This window comes from Dendrobates tinctorius, unplaced genomic scaffold (genome assembly GCF_039654945.1).
Source record: "Dendrobates tinctorius isolate UK_male_01 unplaced genomic scaffold, ASM3965494v1 ptg000259l, whole genome shotgun sequence".
Taxonomy (NCBI): Eukaryota; Metazoa; Chordata; class Amphibia; order Anura; family Dendrobatidae; genus Dendrobates; species Dendrobates tinctorius.
In genome coordinates, this window is record NW_027361926.1 from 2,019,143 (window position 1) to 2,039,400 (window position 20,258).

A 20,258-nucleotide genomic window follows, 5' to 3' on the forward strand; every position below is an offset into this window, starting at 1 on the left:
TGCCCTAGAGCAGACCCCAAAGCAATAGACAGCCCCCAACATGTATTGTCGGTGAAAAACAGATGAAAACACAAACACAGACAGAAAGACAGGCTGAGCAAATGATGGAGCCCAATTAACTAGATAGGACAGGACAGAAAAGATGCTGGCTGCAATCCGCAAAAACCCCACCAAAAATGTCCCAACCGTCTGATAGGAAAAAAGGCCCTGAAGTCGCTAATGACATAGAATCGTCAAGACCAGAGGGAACAGGAAATCCCACCATAGTATCTTTTACGGTTTCTGACAAACCCTTCCGAAAGAGAGCCGCCAAGGCACCATCATTCCAGGTAGTAAGTACCGCCCATTTTCGGATTTTTTGACAGTACAACTCTGCAGAATCCTCACCCTGGCTCAATGCCAACAGGGCCTTTTCAGCTTGATCAATAGCATTAGGTTCATCATACAACAACCCCAAGGCTTGAAAAAATGCATCCACATTAGTTAGAATAGGATCATCAGGTGTCAAAGAAAACGCCCAATCCTGGGGATCGCCGCGCAGCAAAGAGATGACAATTTTAACCTGCTGCGCAGAGCTCCCCGATGAGTTAGGCTTCAAGGCAAGAAATAATTTACAATTCTTAAAATTCAAAAATTTAGACTGATCCCCAAAAAACACATCAGGAGTAGGGATCTTTGGTTCAGCAGCATGTGAATGAGCAAGATAGGCTGAAATTCCCCGCACTTCAGCAGTGAGCTGCTCCACACAATCAGACAATTGCTTAATCTCCATTAAGAAAAAATTCCCCCTACGGCCTCAGAGAAATAGAGGAAAAAATATGCACACACAAAAAAAAAAATTCTGACACTTTTTTTTTTTTACAATTCTTTCCTGCTATTGAGTACCCTAGAATCTGTGGTATGGCTGGTGATTCTGTTATGAATGAGTCACCGGAGGAGGAGAAAACAAAAATACAAGCTAAGTCCAGAAAACCAGGAGAGGTTGGTAACTAGCGGATTGCAGACCCCTGATCCTATTCACCACAACTGACAGTAGCCGTGGGGGGTTCCTACGATGATCCTAGACCCCTCGATCACAGCCGGAGAACTAAATAAGCCTAAAGAAAGAAAGGGGAAATCTAAACTGCCCCAGAGCAGACCCCAAAGCAATAGACAGCCCCCAACATGTATTGACGGTGAAAACACAAACACAGACAGAAAGACAGGCTGAGCAAATGATGGGGCCAAAACTAACTAGATAGGACAGGACAGAAAAGATGCTGGCTGCAATCCGCAAAAAACGCTACCAAAAATGTCCCAACCGTCTGATAGGAAAAAAGGCCCTGAAGTCGCTAGACTTCAAAATCAGTATATCAGCACTCAGGTATATTCTGAAAACAGAGCAAAGAGATCAACTGATCAGAAACAAAAATGGAATTCAGCCAGTCCCAGCCAGGGCTGGCTGAACACAAACACTAAGTAAACCAGACAAAATCTCATGGAATAATAGCAGGGCAAAAACTTAGCTTTTAGTAGACAGGAACTAAACTAGATGCAAGAGCTCAGAGCAGAAAGGATCATCAGCAACAAAGCAGGGCGTCGGCTGCCTTATATCCACTCAGAGATTCCGGATGTCCAATCACACTCTACCTGTTCAGATAACAGGTTCTTCCCATCCAAATCAATTTCACTACCTCCCTTCACCAGCAGAGGGAGTTCATCAGACATCAAAGGTGAAGGGGAAAATGAACTCACAACAGGGGTCCTCTCTCTCTCCTGTAGAGTGTAAGCTCTTATGGTAAGTGGGGTCCTCTCCCTCTCCTGTAGAGTGTAAGCTCTTATGGTCAGTGGGGTTCTCTTTCTCCTGTAGAGTGTAAGCTCTTATGGTCAGTGGGGTCCTCTCCCTCTCCTGTAGAGTGTAAGCTCTTATGGTCAGTGGGGTCCTCTCTCCTGTAGAGTGTAAGCTCTTATCGTAAGTGGGGTCCTCTCTCCTGTAGAGTGTAAGCTCTTATGGTCAGTGGAGTCCCCTCTCTCTCTCCTGTAGAGTGTAAGCTCTTATGGTCAGTGGAGTCCCCTCTCTCTCTCTCCTGTAGAGTGTAAGCTCTTATGGTCAGTGGGGTTCTCTCTCTCCTGTAGAGTGTAAGCTCTTATGGTCAGTGGAGTCCCCTCTCTCTCCTGTAGAGTGTAAGCTCTTATGGTCAGTGGGGTCCTCTCTCCTGTAGAGTGTAAGCTCTTATGGTAAGTGGGGTCCTCTCTCCTGTAGAGTGTAAGCTCTTATGGTCAGTGGAGTCCCCTCTCTCTCTCTCCTGTAGAGTGTAAGCTCTTATGGTCAGTGGAGTCCCCTCTCTCCTGTAGAGTGTAAGCTCTTATGGTCAGTGGGGTTCTCTCTCTCCTGTAGAGTGTAAGCTCTTATGGTCAGTGGAGTCCCCTCTCTCTCTCTCCTGTAGAGTGTAAGCTCTTATGGTCAGTGGGGTCCTCTCTCCTGTAGAGTGTAAGCTCTTATGGTAAGTGGGGTCCTCTCTCCTGTAGAGTGTAAGCTCTTATGGTCAGTGGAGTCCCCTCTCTCTCTCTCCTGTAGAGTGTAAGCTCTTATGGTCAGTGGAGTCCCCTCTCTCTCTCTCCTGTAGAGTGTAAGCTCTTATGGTCAGTGTAGTCCCCTCTCTCTCCTGTAGAGTGTAAGCTTTTATGGTCAGTGGGGTCCTCTCTCCTGTAAAGTGTAAGCTCTTATGGTCAGTGGAGTCCCCTCTCTCTCTCTCCTGTAGAGTGTAAGCTTTTATGGTCAGTGGGGTCCTCTCTCTCCTGTAAAGTGTAAGCTTTTATAATTAGTGGAGTCTCCTTTCTCTCTCCTGTAGAGTGTAAGCTCTTATGATCAGTGGGGTCCTATTTCTTCTGTACAGTGTAAGCTTTTATAATTAGTGGAGTCTCCTTTCTCCTGTAGAGTGTAAGCTCTTATGGTTAGCAGGGTCCTCTCTCTCCTGTAGAGTGTAAGATCTTACCAGTGGGGTCCTCTCTCTCCCCTGTAGCGTGTAAGCTCATATATGGGCCATTATATTTCTTCAATTAAATTTGTATTTTTGCATGTGTGTGGACTATATTCAACGTGGTTCTGTTTTTTTTTTTTACAACCAACAACTGATTGTGACATAACCTTCCTCCCCACTATAACTGAAGGAGAGTTCACTCATCTCCTCTTCAAATCGCACCTCACCACTTGTGCCCTTTACCCCATTCCATTCTCCCCAACCTTACCACCACACTTATCCCAGACCTAAACTATCTCTTCAATCTATCATTAAATTCTGACTTCCCTTCTGCTTTCAAATATGCCACGATCATGCTTATCCTGAAGAGATCATCCCTCAACCTCTACGTCCAGCTATCACCCCATATCGCTGCTCTATATTGTCTTAAAACTCTACAAATAGTATGTCTGTCATGGCTCTGTTGATGCATGTCCTGGGACCAGGGGTTCCTTCCCTGTCCCTAATGCTAGGCGGCGCCCTAGCTCACCCTATTCCACGATTTACTTCTGATGGTGAAGTAATAATGCTATGGGTGCTCTAGCTTGCCCTGTTCCCTGGATTACTTCTGTTGGTGAAGACACCGGGGCCACATACCTTGCCTTAGCTCCCAAATCTGCCCTCAGTCTGGGAAGAGGGGAGTAGTAGTGTACTGTACTACACCAACCAGACTAACAAGATAAGACAAACAGGGGTAATGAAAAATACCAAGCACACAAATATACACACAAATATAACAGAGGAATGTACCGGGGAGTGGGTGATGGGATTAAGTAAAAGCAGGAGAAGAAAGGGAATTATCACACACTCAAAACCTAGCAACAGTCACAGATAAATCTACCAATCCACCGCCTTCTCAAATAACAACCACCAGCAACCACCCGCCATGCAGCATAAGCTACCCCTGACAACGGGACCCAGATTATATAGAGGATGGGAGTAGCTATCAGTGCACAGCTGAGAGCCTTACTGCAGGAAAGCTTCCAGGATCCAAGATTGCCCTGATCCAAGATGGAGTCTTGTATCTCGCCCTGCCATATGGAACTTCCCTGCACACACTGTGAATTCAATCCCTAATGGTGAACTAAATAGAATCTATGGAAACCGCTCTGATATCACACTGTTCCATGAGCAAGCAGAGATTGTGACATCGAGACTAATGGAAAGGGGAGATAGGAAGAAACAAATTGATACAGCTATAAAAAAAAGTTCTTGAAAGAAACACTCGAGATGATGGTATAAATAGTAATAACAAACCAACAACAACAACATTTAGCAGAAAGAAAAATAAAACCATTTTTAGTACTTCATATAGTTGCCACTTTCAGGAAATAAACAATATTGTATCGAGACATATATAAAATCCTGGAAAATGGATTAGTATGTGTGCCGAGAAAAGGGAGATCAATAGGAGCTACTCATTCTCCAAGTCTACACATGCCTCCAAAAAGTGATAAAAAAAAACTTGGCTAAGCTGCAAAGGTTTTTTTTAGATGTTGATGTCCCAGATGCACCATGTGTCAATATACTCTGCAAACGCCAAAGATTGATGCAGCCAATGAGATCAAAAGATTCATTAATTGTAACACAAACCATGTTGTATATTACATATTGTGCAAAGAGTGTAAAAGGAAATACATTGGCCGCACAATACGTAAATTCCAGAAAAGGATGGCGAACATGTTACTAACATCAGAGATAAAAATGCCTCTTATTCAGGAGCAGGCAAACCCTTTGTAGAGAGACATAAGGGGGAATGAACCAATTTTTCATTCTATGGGATGGAAAGAGTGGATAATCCTACTAGAGGCAGTGAGAAAAAACTCCTCCTAAGAGAACTGTTTTGGATCATCAAACTGGACACAAAATGCCCCAATGGTATGCATTAGGGTGACCGGATCTCATGGGGGGGGGGGAAATGTCGGAATCTTGTTCGTCTGGACCCCACAAAATGATTCCCCTTTCCAGATATTGAGATAGCCAAAATTTGAGCTCGATCAAACGACGTTAACCCGTGCCGCTCGTTGCTCAAAGTTTGAAAAAATCCAATTGCGCCAAAGCAAGATTTAGGTATTTTGCATAGTCTGTTAGACTATAAAGAATGTGACAACGACATTGCAGAAATAGCCCTGACCAAATTTTCGACCCATTTGTGGTATTTGAATGCAGAGTTGGTGGGATTATCGTTATTTGATCCCACCATTACAGACGATGAAAAGTTGTTAATGGCTAATAAATTGCTCAGTAGCACAGATGAACCATCAGAGCACGCTAGGGTTGTAAATCCAAAAGTTAGGAAAGAAAAATTAAAAGAGGTAGTTGATGGAGGATTGGTAAATTTACTTACCAAAGAAACATTTACATTCTTTGACCGATTTAATATAAAAACAGATTTCCTAAGACAAAATCCAAACACCTGGCCTCAAAATAATGACTTCCAAGAAGGATTGAAAATTGTCAAAACATTAAAAGTAGTTAATGATATGGCTGAGCGTGGTGTTAAATTAATAACCGACTTTAACGACCTTCTGACAAAAGATGAAGAACAAAAGCAATATGTCCTGCAAGTTGTAAGCAAATGCCGAGCATTATATTCTGACGTTTCAAAAACTACTTTAACAAAAGCTCTAGAATAGATTAGATAACTATGTAAAATTATCAACTCGTGTAGGTACTACGTCTGTATCTTTTCTGTGTCTGTTTTGTATGTATTATATACCTCATTTTTTTATTTTAAAATAAAAAATGTCATTAGACTTATCAGTATTACTTGTTTTTTTGTTATATTTCTACTTTAAACTCAAAAATATACCAAAAAAAAACAAAATTTATCACTTAATAACAAAATATACGAAGTATGCTCCATTGCTCCTAGTGGTACCAGGTCACGTTCTTGGGGCTAAAAGCTGTTGTAACTCAGTTTGACTTAAAATAACAACAATTATGTATAAAATATAAATTTTGAAGAACAACATTAGCTTTCTTTTGAGATATTAAGCGTGTTTTTATTATTTACCGTTCTGGAGTTCTGGCTCCATATGTCAGCTTTTTGGCCAAAAATTTGGATTTTTTTCAAACTTTGAGCGACGAGCGGCACGGGTTAACGTCGTTTGATCGAGCTCAAATTTTGGCTATCTCAATATCTGGAAAGGGGAATCGTTTTGTGGGGTCCAGACGGACAAAATTCCGACATCGATTTTTTGTGGTCACCCTAGTATGCATTATAGAAATGACACTTTTTATCTATATTAAATTCCGGTGGTTTGATTATGGAGGGTTTTTTTTTTCTCTTGGGATCTAGCTTGCTGATTATGCAAATTATTCTCAAAATGTGATTGATTGCTAGCATGTGTGTTCATTGATCAACGGTTGGTTACCATTTGTTTTTATATAAGTAGAGATGAGCGACTTTACCTTTTTTAGGGTCGAGTCGGGTTTCATGAAACCCGACTTTCGCAAAAGTTGGGTCGAACAAAATCGGCCGATTTTTGTGAAAAGTCGAAGGCCGACTGAAACACGAAACCCAATGCAAGTCAATGGGGAAGCAAAGTCGGCAGGGAGTGGAGGCCAGGAAACACACCTACAGTGCCCTTTTGAATGCCAAAAACATCAATTCTTATTACTGAAGCTTTTCAACCTTAATTTACTTCATAATTAGTGTTGAGCATTCCGATACCGCAAGTATCGGGTATCGGCCGATACTTGCTGTATCGGAATTCCGATACCGACTTCCGATATTTTTTCAATATCGGAATTCGGCATCGGAATCGGAAGTTCAGTTGATTGACGGCCTGACGTCATCATGATGCGCGGTGTGTGCGCATCATGATGCGCCGTCATTTCGGGCCTTCCGGGGGTCTCTGCCGGCCTGCCGGGGGGCTGTGCCGGCCTGCCGGGGGGCTGTGTGGACTGCCCGGGGTCTGTACCGGCCTGCCGGGGGGCTGTGCCGGCCTGCCGGTGGTCTGTGCACCCTGTGGGGGTCTGTACCGGCCTGCCGGGGGGCTGTGCTGATGTCCGGGGGTCTGTGCAAGCATCGTCCGATGGGACTACAAGTCCCATCGGGCGATGCCTGCTACCATGACAGTGATTGACACATTAGCCAATGATGGGACAGTAGTAGTCCCATCATCCGGCTAATGTGTTAAATGTTAAAAAAAAAAAAAAAAAAAAAAAAAAATACTACATGCATGCTACATACATACTACATGCATGCTACATATATACTACATACATACTACATACATGCTACATACATACTGCATGCTACATACATACTACATACATACTACATACATACTACATGCATACTACATACATGCTACATACATACTACATACATACATACTACATACATACTACATACATGCTACATACTGCATGCTACATACATACTACATACATACTACATGCATGCTACATACATACTACATATATACTACATACATACTACATACATGCTACATACATACTGCATGCTACATACATACTACATACATACTACATGCATACTACATATATACTACATACATACTACATACATGCTGCATGCTACATATATACTACATGCTACATACATACTACATGCATGCTACATACATACTACATATATACTACATGCATGCTACATACATACTACATACTACATATATACTACATACATACTACATATATACTACATACATACTGCATGCTACATACATGCTACATACATACTACATACATACTACATACATACTACATACATACTACATACATACTACATGCATGCTACATATATACTACATACATACTACATACATGCTACATACATACTGCATGCTACATACATACTACATACATACTACATACATACTACATACATACTACATATATACTACATACATACTACATACATGCTACATACATACTGCATGCTACATACATACTACATACATACATACTACATACATACTACATACATGCTACATACTGCATGCTACATACATACTACATACATACTACATGCATGCTACATACATACTACATATATACTACATACATACTACATACATGCTACATACATACTGCATGCTACATACATACTACATACATACTACATGCATACTACATATATACTACATACATACTACATACATGCTGCATGCTACATATATACTACATGCTACATACATACTACATGCATGCTACATACATACTACATATATACTACATGCATGCTACATACATACTACATACTACATATATACTACATACATACTACATATATACTACATACATACTGCATGCTACATACATACTACATACATACTACATGCATGCTACATGCATGCTACATACATACTACATGCATGCTACATACATACCACATACATACTACATGCTACATACATACCACATATATACTACATACATACAATACATTCATACAATACATACATAGACATACAGTACATATAACATAGAGTAACATACTTACCAATACTTGTCACATTGTTCCCCGAAGCCATTGTCTATTCCGGGATAAATATTAACATAACAAACCACAAAAATACTCACCCACGATCCGAAGCAGTCCACGAGTGTGTCCCACGACGATCTTGGGTAGAGAACTGCAGCATCAGATGATGCTGCCGTTCTCTACGGGCTGTAGGAATCCAATGACGGAAGGTAGGTATCCTTCCGCACTGTATTCCTCCGCCACTTAAAAAAAAAAAGTCCCTAGTCTCACTTTATGCCATTGCTGTGTGGGAATTTCCCACACAGCAATGGCATAAAGTGAGACTAGGGACTTTTTTTTTTTTAAGTGGCGGAGGAATACAGTGCGGAAGGATACCTACCTTCCGTCATTGGATTCCTGCAGCCCGTAGAGAACGGCAGCATCATCTGATGCTGCAGTTCTCTACCCAAGATCGTCGTGGGACACACTCGTGGACTGCTTCGGATCGTGGGTGAGTATTTTTGTGGTTTGTTATGTTAATATTTATCCCGGAATAGACAATGGCTTCGGGGAACAATGTGACAAGTATTGGTAAGTATGTTACTCTATGTTATATGTACTGTATGTCTATGTATGTATTGTATGAATGTATTGTATGTATGTAGTATATATGTGGTATGTATGTAGCATGTAGTATGTATGTGGTATGTATGTAGCATGCATGTAGTATGTATGTAGCATGCATGTAGTATGTATGTAGTATGTATGTAGTATGTATGTAGTATATATGTAGTATGTAGTATGAATGTAGTATATATGTAGTATGTATGTAGCATGTAGTATGTAGCATGCATGTAGTATATATGTAGTATGTATGTAGTATGTATGTAGCATGCATGTAGTATATATGTAGTATGTAGCATGTAGTATGTATGTAGCATGCATGTAGTATGTAGCATGTAGTATGTATGTAGCATGCATGTAGTATATATGTAGTATGTATGTAGTATGTATGTAGCATGCATGTAGTATGTATGTAGCATGTAGTATGTAGCATGCATGTAGTATATATGTAGTATGTAGCATGTAGTATGTATGTAGCATGCATGTAGTATATATGTGTTATGTATGTAGCATGTAGCATGCATGTAGTATGTATGTAGTATATATGTGGTATGTATGTAGCATGCAGTATGTATGTAGCATGCATGTAGTATATATGTAGTATGTATGTTGCATGTAGTATTTATGTAGTATGAATGTAGCATGTATGTAGTATGTAGTATGAATGTAGCATGTATGTAGTATGCATGTTGTATGTATGTAGCATGTAATTTTTTTTTTTTTTTTTTTTTTTTACATTTAACACATTAGCCGGATGATGGGACTACTACTGTCCCATCATTGGCTAATGTGTCAATCACTGTCATGGTAGCAGGCATCGCCCGATGGGACTTGTAGTCCCATCGGACGATGCCTGCACAGACCCCCGGAGCCTGCACAGACCACCGGCAGGCCGGCACAGCCCCCCGGCAGGCCGGCACAGCCCCCCGGAGCCTGCACAGCCCCCCGGCAGGCCGGCACAGCCCCCCGGCAGGCCGGCACAGCCCCCCGGCAGGCCGGCACAGCCCCCCGGAGCCTGCACAGCCCCCCGGCAGGCCGGCACAGCCCCCCGGCAGGCCGGCACAGCCCCCCGGAGCCTGCACAGACCACCGGCAGGCCGGCACAGACCACCGGAGCCTGCACAGACCCCCTGGCAGGCCGGCACAGCCCCCCGAAAGGCCCGTACAGACCCCAGAGAGGCTGTACAAGGGCAGGAAAGGGTTTTTCTTATTCCGATACCGGAAGTCCCATAGACTTGAATGGGACTTCCGGTATCGGAATCGGCGATACCGATACTTTTTTTAAAGATCGGCCGATACCATCCGATACGATACTTTGAAGTATCGGACGGTATCGCTCAACTCTATTCATAATACTAGTTACGCACTGAAAAATGGGGGTTATTTGGCTAAATTTGTGGGGGGGTAGGGCTGGCTCCAGGTTTTAATGTGCCCTGGGCCAAACAGCGCCCCTTTAACACATACCACAACTCATGATGCTCTGATACGGCAGAGAAATAGCGGTATAGTACAATGAAAAATACTTCACTTTTTACATCTCATGACTGATATCCATTTTAAATTCTCCAATAGCTCCAAAAACGGACAGTATATTACTCCATACAGTATTATGGCCACTGCATAGTGCGCTATACAGAGTAATGAGGCCCATATATTTCTCCATACAGAATCATTGGTCCCATATAATGTTTGATACTGTATATGATGAGCTCCACATAATGCTACAGTATATGTTGGTCCACATGGATGAAGCTCCACTGTTTTATGGGCCCAAATAATGCTCCATACATAATGGGCCCCATTTCTAATGCTCTAGTGTATAATGTGCCCTGTAAATGCTGCTCCAGTGTCTGATGTCCACCTTTGGAATGCTCCAGTGTATGGTGGGCCCCATATATCAGTCCAGAGTATAGTGCTCCCCAAAAATTGCTGTCCCAACATTGAAAACTAGAGTTGAGCGAAACAGGTCGAAAAAATTGAAAAGTCACCGACTTTTGTTAACGTCAGGTGTCATGAAACGAAACCCGACCCTAGGGTGAGGTCGGCCATGAGGTCGGCGACTTTAGCGCCAAAGTCGCATTTCAGATGATGCTTTAGCGCCTGTCACCGGGTCCTTCTCTGGTATCACACAATCAACAGAGCAAGCGAAGAGTGAACAATTCCAAGACCTTTATTCAGGCAAAAATACAAAAAGGTCCATATTCAGTCCACCACACATCAGTCCACCACACAAAGGATAAGATAGTCCAGAATAAGAATGCAGTCCAGTATCAGGATAAAATGTCCAGGGAAACGAGATTCCAAAACTCTAGCACCAGAGGATAAAATGGGTCCTTCTCTCTCTGAAGTGCTGTCTGTCCACGATCCTATCCACACAGGAACTGACTTGTCCAGGGGTAGTCAAACAAGTTGGGGCAGGCGGTTTCCAGGCCTCCCAGAGGAGAACAAAGGGCCTTTGTTATGAATGAGTCACCGTAGGAGGCAAAACCAGAAATACTTAGCTAAGTTCAGAAAACCAGAGAAGTTGGCAGCTATCTGATTGCAGACCCCTGAATCTAACAACAACAACTAGCAGTAGCCGTGGGGGGTTCCTACGGTGCCCTAGACCCCTCGATCACAGCCGGAGAACTAAATAGCCTAAAGACAGAAAAGGGAAATCTAAACTGCCCCAGAGCAGACCCTAAAGCAATAGGCAGCCCCCAACATATAATGACGGTGAAGCGAGATGGAAAAACACTCACACAGACAGAAAGATAGGCTGAGCAAATGATGGGGCCCAAGCTAACTAAATAGGATAGAATAGGAAGGCTGCTGTCTGCAATCCGCCAAAACCCTCTCAAAAACAAGAGCCAACAGACTGATAGAGAAAAAAGCCCTGAAGACGCTAGGCTTCAAAAAGACTATATCAGTACTCTGGTATTAACTGAAGACAGAGCAAAAAGGAATTCAGCTCACCCAGCAGGGAAAGGCAGAAATCCAGACAAACAAGGCAAAACAAAACCAAAACACAAATGCAAAAGGTAGAGCAGAAAACTTAGCTTTAGAGGAGCAGGAATTAGACTGGTCTCCAAGAATCCCTCAGAGAAATCACCCGCAAGGCAGAAGGGCGTCGGCTGCATTATATCCAGTCAGTGATCCCAGTCACCCAGTCATCATCATTCTGCTCAGGTGTTTTGTAATCAGCCTCACTAACTTCCTTCACCAGAAGAGGGAGTTCATCAGACCTCAATGGTGAAGGGGAAAACGAACTCACAACAGTACCTCCCCCTTGAGGAGGGGTCACCGAACCCTCATCCACACCACCAGGGTGATCAGGGTGAGCCAGATGAAAGGCACGCACCAATCTTTTGGCATGAATATCAGAGGCAGAGACCCAGGAATTATCCTCCTGACCATAACCCTTCCACTTAAACAAATACTGGAGTCCCCGTCTAGCCAGACGGGAATCTAGTATCTTCTCTACCTCATATTCTATGTTACCTTCAACTAATACAGGGTCCGGAGGTGCCACCCCAGGAACAACTGGATCAACAAGCCTCTTCAACAAGGACTTATGAAACACATTATGAATTTTAAATGTGACAGGAAGAGCCAAACGAAAAGAGACCGGATTAATAATCTCCAAAATCTTGTAAGGTCCAATAAATCTAGCCATAAACTTAGGAGAAGCCACCTTCATAGCGATATTTTTTGATGATAACCAAACCATATCACCAACCTTAAACTGGGGACCAATGGTCCTATGTCGGTTGGAAAACCGCTGGGCCTTTTCCTGGGAGAGAGATAACTTATCCACCACTTGGTCCCAGATCTGGTGCATTCTCTCCACCACAGTGTCAACACCTGGGCAGGCAGAAGGCTCCACCTGCCCTGAAGAAAATCGAGGATGAAACCCAAAGTTACAAAAAAAAGGTGACATCAAAGTGGCAGAACTAGCTCTATTATTTAAAGCAAATTCGGCCAAGGGCAAAAATGAAACCCAATCATCCTGATCAGCGGAAATAAAACATCTCAAATACGACTCCAAGGTCTGGTTTGTTCTCTCCGTCTGCCCATTGGTCTGAGGGTGAAAAGCAGAGGAGAAGGACAACTGAATTCCCAGCTTGGAACAGAAAGTCCTCCAAAATCTAGACACAAATTGAACTCCTCTGTCAGATACAATGTTCTCAGGAAACCCGTGCAAGCGAACCACCTGTTGCAAAAACAGGGGCACCAACTCAGAGGAAGATGGCAACTTAGGGAGTGGTACAAGATGAACCATCTTAGAGAACCTATCACAAATCACCCAAATAACAGTCATTCTCTGCGAGACAGGCATATCAGAGATGAAATCCATTGAAATATGGGTCCATGGCCTCCTGGGGACCAGCAAAGGCATCAACAACCCACTAGAGCGAGAACAAGGTTTAGACCGGGAGCAAGTCCCACAGGACTGCACAAAATTCCTGACATCACGAGACAAGGCGGGCCACCAAAAAGACCGACTCACCAGATCTCTAGTACCAAAAATACCTGGATGACCAGCCAATTCAGAGCAATGAACTTCAGACATCACTCTCTTCTTCCACTGGTCAGGAACATACAACTTTCCACTGGGACAACGCTCAGGTTTGTCCTCCTGGAACTCTTCCAGAGCACGTCTCAAATCGGGCGAGATGGCAGAAAGAGCTACCCCTTCGCCTAAGATGGTAGCAGGCTTGGTCACCACAGGAGAATCAGCAAAGAAGCTCCTAGAGAGGGCGTCTGCCTTGACATTCTTAGTGCCAGGAAGAAAAGAGACCACAAAATCAAAACGTGTAAAAAACAAGGCCCACCTAGCCTGTCTAGGGTTCAAGCGTTTGGCCGACTCCAGGTAAATCAAATTCTTGTGGTCAGTGAGGACCACGACTTGGTGTTTAGCTCCCTCCAACCAATGTCTCCACTCCTCAAATGCCCATTTCATGGCTAACAGTTCCGTTCAGATGGAGAGAACTTTCGGGAAAAGAAAGCACAGGGATTCATTTTAGATGTTACAGGATCCCTTTGGGACAAAACCGCTCCTGCACCAATCTCAGAAGCGTCCACCTCTACCTGGAACGGGAGTGAGACATCAGGTTGCCGCAAAACCGGGGCAGAAGTGAATCTTCGCTTCAGCTCCTGAAAGGAAGAAACAGCCTCAGGAGACCAATTCAACACATGAGCACCCTTTTTAGTCAGATCAGTCAATAGCTTGGCAATACTAGAAAATTTTGCTATAAATTTCCGATAAAAATTAGCAAAACCCAAAAACTTCTGGAGGGCCTTCAAAGAAGTGGGCTGAACCCAATCATGAATGGCCTGTACCTTGGCCGGGTCCATTTCAATAGTTGACGGAGACAAAATAAATCCCAAAAATGAAATCCTCTGTACCCCAAAAAGGCATTTCGATCCTTTGACATGCAGGGAATTCTCCCTCAAGATCTGGAACACAGTCCGAACATGTTCCACATGAGAATCCCAATCCTTGGAGAAGATCAAAATATCATCCAGATAGATAATCAAAAATGTATCCACAAAGTCTCGGAAAATATCGTTCATGAAGCACTGGAAGACAGAAGGGGCATTAGTGAGCCCAAAAGGCATCACCAGGTACTCAAAATGTCCCTCCGGAGTATTAAACGCCGTCTTCCATTCATCCCCATGCTTAATGCGGATAAGATTATACGCCCCCCTGAGGTCAAGCTTGGTAAACCAGCAAGCACCTTTAACTCTGGAGAATAGATCCGAAATCAGGGGTAACGGATACTGATATTTAATAGTAATTTTGTTGAGGGCACGATAATCAATACAAGGCCTTAATGAACCATCCTTTTTGCCCACAAAAAAAAAACGGCACCTAAGGGTGAAGAGGATGGTCTAATATGACCCTTCTCCAACGCCTCCTTAATATAGGATCGCATAGCCTCGTGCTCGGGTACAGATAAATTGAAGAGCCGACCCTTAGGAAATTTACACCCCGGGCTCAGTTCAATTGCACAGTCATAACTCCTATGAGGAGGCAAAGACGCAGACTCATTCTCACTAAATACATCATAAAAGTCCGCCAAATAGTTAGGAACATCATGCGACTGAGGAGAGGTGGAAAAAAACGGAGCTTCACTAAGGGCACACCGACAACGCCACCTCATCACAGACACAGATTTCCAATCCAAAACTGGATTATGAATTTGCAACCAGGGAATCCCCAGAAAAATGGTATCATGCAAATTATGCAACACCAAAAATCTGCAATTTTCTTGATGGTCTGGGGCGACCCGCATTACCACCTGGGTCCAAAACTGAGGTTTATTTTTCGCCAAAGGAGTAGCATCAATCCCCCTCAAAGGGATAGGCGGCTGCAGAGGTGTCATCGGAAATCCACAACGTTTAGCAAAATCCAAGTCCATTAGATTCAGGGCTGCTCCCGAATCCACAAAAGCCCTGGTGGAAAATGTGGACAGGGAGCAGATCAGAGTAATTGCCAGAAGAAACTTAGGTTGAACACCACCCACAGAAAACGTGTGAGCAAAATGTTTCTCTCGTTTAGGACAGGCAGAAATAATATGCGAGGCATCTCCACAAAAAAAACACAGCTTATTACGCCTTCTGAACTCCTGACGTTGCTCCCTGGACAAAACTCTATCACATTGCATAGGTTCAGACACTTGTTCAACAGGTGGCAACACCTCTCGTGCAATCCTGCGTTCACGTAAACGCCGATCAACCTGGATGGCTAATGACATAGAATCGTCAAGACCAGAGGGAACAGGAAATCCCACCATAGTATCTTTTACGGCTTCCGACAACCCCCTCCGAAAGAGAGCTGCCAAGGCATTATCATTCCAGGTAGTAAGGACCGCCCACTTTCGGAATTTTTGACAGTACAATTCTACAGACTCTCGACCCTGGCTCAATGCCAACAGGGTCTTTTCAGCCTGATCAATAGCATTAGGTTCATCATACAACAACCCCAAGGCTTGAAAAAATGCGTTCACATTAGTCAGAATAGGATCATCTAGTTTCAAAGAAAACGCCCAGTCCTGGGGATCGCCACGTAGCAAAGAGATGACAATTTTAACCTGCTGCGCGGAGCTCCCTGACGAGTTAGGCTTCAAGGCAAAAAATAATTTACAATTATTTTTGAAATTCAGAAATTTAGACCGATCCCCAAAAAACACATCCGGAGTAGGGATCTTTGGTTCAGCAGCATGTGAATGAGCAAGGTAGGCGGAAATTCCCCGCACTTCCGCAGCGAGCTGCTCCACACGATCAGACAATTGCTTTATCTCCATTGAGAGAAAAAAAATTCCCCCTACGGCCTCAGAGATATAGAGGAAAAAATATACTCACTTTTTTTTTTTTTTCCTTACAATTCTTTCCTGCTATTGAGTACCCTAGGATCTGCGGTATGGCGGGTGATTCTGTTATGAATGAGTCACCGTAGGAGGCAAAAACCAGAAATACTTAGCTAAGTTCAGAAAACCAGAGAAATTGGCAGCTATCGGATTGCAGACCCCTGAATCTAACAACAACAACTAGCAGTAGACGTGGGGGGTTCCTACGGTGCCCTAGACCCCTCGATCACAGCCGGAGAACTAAATAGCCTAAAGACAGAAAAGGGAAATCTAAACTGCCCCAGAGCTGACCCCAAAGCAATAGGCAGCCCCCAACATATAATGACGGTGAAGCGAGATGGAAAAACACTCACACAGACAGAAAGATGGGCTGAGCAAATGATGGGGCCCAAGCTAACTAAATAGGATAGAATAGGAAGGCTGCTGTCTGCAATCTGCCAAAACCCTCTCAAAAACAAGAGCCAACAGACTGATAGAGAAAAAAGCCCTGAAGACGCTAGGCTTCAAAAAGACTATATCAGTACTCTGGTATTAACTGAAGACAGAGCAAAAAGGAAGTCAGCCCACCCAGCAGGGAAAGGCAGAAATCCAGACAAACAAGGCAAAACAAAACCAAAACACAAATGCAAAAGGTAGAGCAGAAAACTTAGCTTTAGAGGAGCAGGAATCAGACTGGTCTCCAAGAATCCCTCAGAGAAATCACCCGCAAGGCAGAATGGCGACGGCTGCATTATATCCAGTCAGCGATCCCAGTCACCCAGTCATCATCATTCTGCTCAGGTGTTTTGTAATCAGCCTCACTACCTTCCTTCTCCAGAAGAGGGAGTTCATCAGACCTCAATGGTGAAGGGGAAAACGAACTCACAACAGGCCTTAGGGATTAATGCACTACAGGGGGTCATCAAGAGACAGATACAGTGAGGCTGTAGACTTACAATGTAATAAGAAAAATACTATGAAAATAACTGGAATTGTTAAAAATAGGAATATACAAAAAATGACATCCACATAGCATATCACACCATCACAGTGCCCTTTTTCAGCCAATCAGGAACAACGAACACTGTGGGCAACGTGATGACATAGGCAGCGGTCCCCACCATCTTTGAGAAGGGCATGCAAGTGATTGGCTTGCTTTGGGGGGCGTCACAGGGGATATAAAAGGGCGTGCACGCCAACCGCCATCTTACTTCTGCTGATCTCAGAATAGGGCTAGCTGCTGATGATGATGATGATGATTCTTGTAGGGAGAGCGTTAGGCAGGGAAGAAGAAAAAAAATCTGCTGCTGCTGCTAGCGATTTTGCCTGTACAACACACCAGTCACTGTGCAGTGCAAGGGGAGGCTATATTTTGGTTGATCAGCTCTGTTGGTTGTTAGGCTGCCTTATAAGGCTACCTGATAGCTGCATTGCTGTTTTCACACTGCTCTGCAAACTGCTTTTTTAAAAGCAATCCTTTTTTTTTTGTCCTGGTGAGGTACTGAGCGTGCATTTTTTCATACTGTACAGCGGTGTACGCTCCTCACACAGCACCGTGTAATGGCTGTTATCACGGCCACAGTGAAGCTAAGTGTGTGACTCAGTAAGGATAAGTCGAGGAGTTGTTCCGTTCTTACAGACCTACACTCTAGGGAGATTCCAATCCTGCCCTGTCCTATATAACATTTTTCACACCAGCCAAATTCAGCCTGTGATACAGCGGTGTGATATACACTGGGCCTGACACCATACATCAGTGTCCAGAAGTGGTAGGAGAATTAAATTCTCCCCTGTCCTATATACACCTTGTACCTTGTTTTACAGTTCCATATAGTTGGTGGAATTTTGGATACATTTTTCAAAAAAATGAGGAAGTGTGGTGTAAGAGGCCGTGTTAGTGGGCGGGGGTTGCCAGCTGGTAATGATGGTATTGGTGTTGGTGGTGGATTTGCTGGTAGTGGCAAAAGCAAAATAACACCTAATGCAGGAGGTGTTGAGCCTGCGTCATCGTCTGGCTCCACAAGGCCTCGAAGGCTCCCTTTTCTGGGAGTAGGTAAACCGCTTTTAAAGCCAGAGCTTCAGGAACAAGTTTTGGCTTACATTGCTGACTCCAGCTCTATTGCCTCCTCTTCTGAACTTTTAAAAAATAAAAGCACTGAGTCGTCTTTGGAGGCTCATGGTCATGAACCACACCTTTCTTTGTGTCCTTCACCCCAACCAAAATTGAAGGATGCGGCAGGCCACACTACCGATTACTCCATGGAGCTGTTTTCACATACCATGCCTGGGTTTTCAAGTAAAATTGTGAATTACCCAGGCCAAGATGAATCTGACATGGAGTGCACTGATGCACAGCCACTGATAGATGATTCTGCTGGTACATTCACTCAGAGCACTACATTGTCCTCGCAGTGTACTGAGCCAGATTCTGACCCTGATGAAACTCAGGTGCCCCTTCCCGCATACTATACCACCGTACACGGTGACACAGGGGAAGGTGCACATGACATTGAAGAGGAGGTGGTGGATGACTCAGTTGTTGATCCAGATTGGCATCCATTGGGGAAGAGGGTGCCGCTGCCAATAGCTCAGAAGAAGGGAAGGAGCATCCACAGCAGGCATCGACATCGCAACAGCTGTTATCTGGCAGGCACGGAGCAGTCCAAAAACGGCTTACAAAAAGCCAAAAAGTTGCTGGACTGCATGGCCAGACGGTCAAAATAGCACAGAGTGCAAGGCCTCAAAATGTCTTCCATAAGTAGGAAGAGTGCAGTGTGGCTCTTTTTTGAACAAAATCCTAATGATCAGGCCAAGGTTTACTGTAAGAAGGGCGCAAAGACCTTTAGCCGAGGGAAAAATCTGAAAAATTTGAATACCAGTTGCATGCTTAGACATTTAACCACCATGCACTTGCAAGCGTGGACGGAACACTAAACCTCAAGTACCACATGTGCAAATGCTCCCAATGAAGGTAGTCAGCAACGCTACATTGTTTCCCCCACTGTAAGCCCACCGGTTAGCACAGCAGCAAATGTTGAGGTGTCGTTGCAAGGCCAAAGCTGTCAGGGAACTACAATGTTATATCAATGAAATACTGAATCTAGGCCATCAGAAAGAATGCCAACTCCATCACCATCATCAACCCTCTCTCAGTCCGCCCTGTCCACCGCTAGTCCCACCATAGGCAGCTCTCCAGTCCAGCTCACCCTGCCAGAGACTATGAGTAGGACAAGAAAGTACTCATCCTCTCATCCGCGTACACTGGGTTTGAACGCCCACATAGCCAAACTAATCTCGTTAGAGATGATGCCCTATCGGTTGGTGGAAAGCGCAGCTTTCCGCGAACTCATGGCCTATGCAGTACCACGCTATGAACTACCCAGTCACCACTTCTTTTCTCTCAAAGCCATCCCAGCCCTCCACCTTCATGTGAAGGACCGCATTGTCCATGCACTCAAGCAGTCAGTGAGTGGAAAGGTGCACCTCACAACTGATGCATGGTCGAGTAGGCATGGCCAGGGCCGTTACGTGTCCATCACTGCGCACAGGGTTAATGTGGTGGATACAGGGGACAGCGGTGGTGGGACAGTGGTGCCTAGCCCATGATATAGGAAACAGTTGGCTGTAGGCATTCGACCCTCCTCCTCCTGAAGCGAAAGCTCGTCCTCAGAGCACAGTCGCAGCAGCACTCCATCCGCAGCTGCCAGTGTTGCACACGAGGTGTCCCCCTATCGATCAGCTAGTGGAAAGCATCAGCAGGCTGTGTTGAAGATGATGTGTTTGGGCGACAGACACACCATGGAGGTACTGGCCGACTGCTTTCAGCAACAAACTGAGTCATGGCTGGGCAGTCTACATCTTGAGGCAG